The sequence below is a fragment of the Camellia sinensis genome, chromosome 5, assembly GCF_055761805.1.
Source record: "Camellia sinensis isolate YWXY chromosome 5, ASM5576180v1, whole genome shotgun sequence".
Taxonomy (NCBI): Eukaryota; Viridiplantae; Streptophyta; class Magnoliopsida; order Ericales; family Theaceae; genus Camellia; species Camellia sinensis.
Genome location: NC_138965.1, coordinates 4149972 through 4156223, shown reverse-complemented (window position 1 = coordinate 4156223; position 6252 = coordinate 4149972).

The following is a 6252-nucleotide window of genomic DNA, read 5'->3' as shown; positions in this document are numbered from 1 at the left end:
CGGATTCTCCTGCACAGTGGCAGATATGTAAATACGGGGTTTCCGTACCATTTATTGCGCATTACGGTTCGAACACTCGAACACCTATACGAATTCTCCTGCACAGTGGCAGATATGTAAATACGGGGTTTCTGTACCATTTCTTGCGCATTACGGTTCGAACACTCGAACACATATACGGATTCTCCTACACAGTGGCAGATATGTAAATATGGGGTTTCCGTACCATTTCTTGCGCATTACGGTTCGAACACTCGAACACCAATACGGATTCTCCTGCACAGTGGCAGATATGTAAATACGGGGTTTCCGTACCATTTCTTGCGCATTACGGTTCGAACACTCGAACACCTATACAGATTCTCCTGCACAGTGGCAGATATGTAAATACGGGGTTTCCGTACCATTTCTTGGGCATTACAGTTCGAACACTCGAACACCTATACGAATTCTCCTGCACAGTGGCAGATATGTAAATACGGGGTTTCCGTACCATTTCTTGCGCATTACGGTTCGAACACTCGAACACATATACGGATTCTCCTGCACAGTGGCATATATGTAAATACGGGGTTTCCGTACCATTTCTTGCGCATTACGGTTCGAACACTCGAACACCAATACGGATTCTCCTGCACAGTGGCAGATATGTAAATACGGGGTTTCCGTACCATTTCTTGCGCATTACGGTTCGAACACTCGAACACCTATATGGATTCTCTTGCACAGTGGCAGATATGTAAATACGGGGTTTCCGTACCATTTCTTGCGCATTACGGTTCGAACGCTCGAACACCTATACGGATTCTCCTGCACAGTGGCAGATATGTAAATACGGTGTTTCCGTACCATTTCTTGCGCATTACGGTTCGAACCCTCGAACACCTATACGGATTCTCCTGCACAGTGGCAGATATGTAAATACGGGGTTTCCGTACCATTTCTTGCGCATTACGGTTCGAACACTCGAGCACATATACGGATTCTCCTGCACAGTGGCAGATATGTAAATACGGGGTTTCCGTACCATTTCTTGCGCATTACGGTTCGAACACTCGAACACCAATACGGATTCTCCTGCATAGTGGCAGATATGTAAATACGGGGTTTCCATACCATTTCTTGCGCATTACGGTTCGAACACTCGAACACCTATACGGATTCTCCTGCACTGTGGCAGATATGTAAATACGGGGTTTCCGTACCATTTCTTGCGCATTACGGTTCGAACACTCGAACACCTATACGGATTCTCCTGCACAGTGGCAGATATGTAAATACGGGGTTTCCGTACCATTTCTTGCGCATTACGGTTCGAACACTCGAAAACCTATACGGATTCTCCAGCACAGTGGCAGATATGTAAATACGGGGTTTCCGTACCATTTCTTGCGCATTACGGTTCGAACACTCGAACACCTATACGGATTCTCCTGCACAGTGGCAGATATGTAAATACGGGGTTTACATACCATTTCTCACGCCTTACGGTTCGAACACTCGAACACCTATACGGATTCTCATGCACTGTGGCAGATATGTAAATACGGGGTTTACATACCATTTCTTGCGCATTACGGTTCGAACACTCGAACACCTATACGGATTCTCCTGCACAGTGGCAGATATGTAAATACGGGGTTTCCGTACCATTTCTTGCGCATTACGGTTCGAACACTCGAACACCTATACGAATTCTCCTGCACAGTGGCAGATATGTAAATACGGGGTTTCCGTACCATTTCTTGCGCATTACGGTTCGAACACTCGAACACATATACGGATTCTCCTACACAGTGGCAGATATGTAAATATGGGGTTTCCGTACCATTTCTTGCGCATTACGGTTCGAACACTCGAACACCAATACGGATTCTCCTTCACAGTGGCAGATATGTAAATACGGGGTTTCCGTACCATTTCTTGCGCATTACGGTTCGAACACTCGAACACCTATACAGATTCTCCTGCACAGTGGCAGATATGTAAATACGGGGTTTCCGTACCATTTCTTGGGCATTACAGTTCGAACACTCGAACACCTATACAGATTCTCCTACACAGTGGCAGATATGTAAATATGGGGTTTCCGTACCATTTCTTGCGCATTACGGTTCGAACACTCGAACACCAATACGGATTCTCCTTCACAGTGGCAGATATGTAAATACGGGGTTTCCGTACCATTTCTTGCGCATTACGGTTCGAACACTCGAACACCTATACAGATTCTCCTGCACAGTGGCAGATATGTAAATACGGGGTTTCCGTACCATTTCTTGGGCATTACAGTTCGAACACTCGAACACCTATACGAATTCTCCTGCACAGTGGCAGATATGTAAATACGGGGTTTCCGTACCATTTCTTGCGCATTACGGTTCGAACACTCGAACACATATACGGATTCTCCTGCACAGTGGCATATATGTAAATACGGGGTTTCCGTACCATTTCTTGCGCATTACGGTTCGAACACTCGAACACCTATACGGATTCTCCTGCACAGTGGCAGATATGTAAATACGGGGTTTCCGTACCATTTCTTGCGCATTACGGTTCGAACACTCGAACACCTATACGGATTCTCCTGCACAGTGGCAGATATGTAAATACGGGGTTTCCGTACGATTTCTTGCGCATTACGGTTCGAACACTCGAACACCTATACGGATTCTCCTGCACAGTGGCAGATATGTAAATACGGGGTTTCCATACCATTTCTTGCGCATTACGGTTCGAACACTCGAACACCTATACAGATTCTCCTGCACAGTGGTAGATATGTAAATACGGGGTTTACATACCATTTCTTGCGTATTACGGTTCGAACACTAGAACACCTATACGGATTCTCCTGCACAGTGGCAGATATGTAAATACGGGGTTTCCGTACCATTTCTTGTGCATTACGGTTCGAACACTCGAACACCTATACGGATTCTCCTACACAGTGGCAGATATGTAAATACGGGGTTTCCGTACCATTTCTTGCGCATTACGGTTCGAACACTCGAACACCTATACAGATTCTCCTGCACAGTGGTAGATATGTAAATACGGGGTTTACCTACCATTTCTTGCGCATTACGGTTCGAACGCTCGAACACCTATACGGATTCTCCTGCACAGTGGTAGAAATGTAAATACGGTGTTTCCGTACCATTTCTTGCGCATTACGGTTCGAACCCTCGAACACCTATACGGATTCTCCTGCACAGTGGCAGATATGTAAATACGGGGTTTCCGTACCATTTCTTGCGCATTACGGTTCAAACACTCGAACACCTATACGGATTCTCCTGCACAGTGGCAGATATGTAAATACGGGGTTTCCGTACCATTTATTGCGCATTACGGTTCGAACACTCGAACACCTATACGAATTCTCCTGCACAGTGGCAGATATGTAAATACGGGGTTTCTGTACCATTTCTTGCGCATTACGGTTCGAACACTCGAACACATATACGGATTCTCCTACACAGTGGCAGATATGTAAATATGGGGTTTCCGTACCATTTCTTGCGCATTACGGTTCGAACACTCGAACACCAATACGGATTCTCCTGCACAGTGGCAGATATGTAAATACGGGGTTTCCGTACCATTTCTTGCGCATTACGGTTCGAACACTCGAACACCTATACAGATTCTCCTGCACAGTGGCAGATATGTAAATACGGGGTTTCCGTACCATTTCTTGGGCATTACAGTTCGAACACTCGAACACCTATACGAATTCTCCTGCACAGTGGCAGATATGTAAATACGGGGTTTCCGTACCATTTCTTGCGCATTACGGTTCGAACACTCGAACACATATACGGATTCTCCTGCACAGTGGCATATATGTAAATACGGGGTTTCCGTACCATTTCTTGCGCATTACGGTTCGAACACTCGAACACCAATACGGATTCTCCTGCACAGTGGCAGATATGTAAATACGGGGTTTCCGTACCATTTCTTGCGCATTACGGTTCGAACACTCGAACACCTATATGGATTCTCTTGCACAGTGGCAGATATGTAAATACGGGGTTTCCGTACCATTTCTTGCGCATTACGGTTCGAACGCTCGAACACCTATACGGATTCTCCTGCACAGTGGCAGATATGTAAATACGGTGTTTCCGTACCATTTCTTGCGCATTACGGTTCGAACCCTCGAACACCTATACGGATTCTCCTGCACAGTGGCAGATATGTAAATACGGGGTTTCCGTACCATTTCTTGCGCATTACGGTTCGAACACTCGAGCACATATACGGATTCTCCTGCACAGTGGCAGATATGTAAATACGGGGTTTCCGTACCATTTCTTGCGCATTACGGTTCGAACACTCGAACACCAATACGGATTCTCCTGCATAGTGGCAGATATGTAAATACGGGGTTTCCATACCATTTCTTGCGCATTACGGTTCGAACACTCGAACACCTATACGGATTCTCCTGCACTGTGGCAGATATGTAAATACGGGGTTTCCGTACCATTTCTTGCGCATTACGGTTCGAACACTCGAACACCTATACGGATTCTCCTGCACAGTGGCAGATATGTAAATACGGGGTTTCCGTACCATTTCTTGCGCATTACGGTTCGAACACTCGAAAACCTATACGGATTCTCCAGCACAGTGGCAGATATGTAAATACGGGGTTTCCGTACCATTTCTTGCGCATTACGGTTCGAACACTCGAACACCTATACGGATTCTCCTGCACAGTGGCAGATATGTAAATACGGGGTTTACATACCATTTCTCACGCCTTACGGTTCGAACACTCGAACACCTATACGGATTCTCATGCACTGTGGCAGATATGTAAATACGGGGTTTACATACCATTTCTTGCGCATTACGGTTCGAACACTCGAACACCTATACGGATTCTCCTGCACAGTGGCAGATATGTAAATACGGGGTTTCCGTACCATTTCTTGCGCATTACGGTTCGAACACTCGAACACCTATACGAATTCTCCTGCACAGTGGCAGATATGTAAATACGGGGTTTCCGTACCATTTCTTGCGCATTACGGTTCGAACACTCGAACACATATACGGATTCTCCTACACAGTGGCAGATATGTAAATATGGGGTTTCCGTACCATTTCTTGCGCATTACGGTTCGAACACTCGAACACCAATACGGATTCTCCTTCACAGTGGCAGATATGTAAATACGGGGTTTCCGTACCATTTCTTGCGCATTACGGTTCGAACACTCGAACACCTATACAGATTCTCCTGCACAGTGGCAGATATGTAAATACGGGGTTTCCGTACCATTTCTTGGGCATTACAGTTCGAACACTCGAACACCTATACGAATTCTCCTGCACAGTGGCAGATATGTAAATACGGGGTTTCCGTACCATTTCTTGCGCATTACGGTTCGAACACTCGAACACATATACGGATTCTCCTGCACAGTGGCATATATGTAAATACGGGGTTTCCGTACCATTTCTTGCGCATTACGGTTCGAACACTCGAACACCTATACGGATTCTCCTGCACAGTGGCAGATATGTAAATACGGGGTTTCCGTACCATTTCTTGCGCATTACGGTTCGAACACTCGAAAACCTATACGGATTCTCCTGCACAGTGGCAGATATGTAAATACGGGGTTTCCGTACCATTTCTTGCGCATTACGGTTCGAACACTCGAACACCTATACGGATTCTCCTGCACAGTGGCAGATATGTAAATACGGGGTTTACATACCATTTCTCACGCCTTACGGTTCGAACACTCGAACACCTATACGGATTCTCATGCACTGTGGCAGATATGTAAATACGGGGTTTACATACCATTTCTTGCGCATTACGGTTCGAACACTCGAACACCTATACGAATTCTCCTGCACAGTGGCAGATATGTAAATACGGGGTTTCTGTACCATTTCTTGCGCATTACGGTTCGAACACTCGAACACATATACGGATTCTCCTACACAGTGGCAGATATGTAAATATGGGGTTTCCGTACCATTTCTTGCGCATTACGGTTCAAACACTCGAACACCTATACGGATTCTCCTGCACAGTGGCAGATATGTAAATACGGGGTTTCCGTACCATTTCTTGCGCATTACGGTTCAAACACTCGAACACCTATACGGATTCTCCTGCACAGTGGCAGATATGTAAATACGGGGTTTCCGTACCATTTATTGCGCATTACGGTTCGAACACTCGAACACCTATACGAATTCTCCTGCACAGTGGCA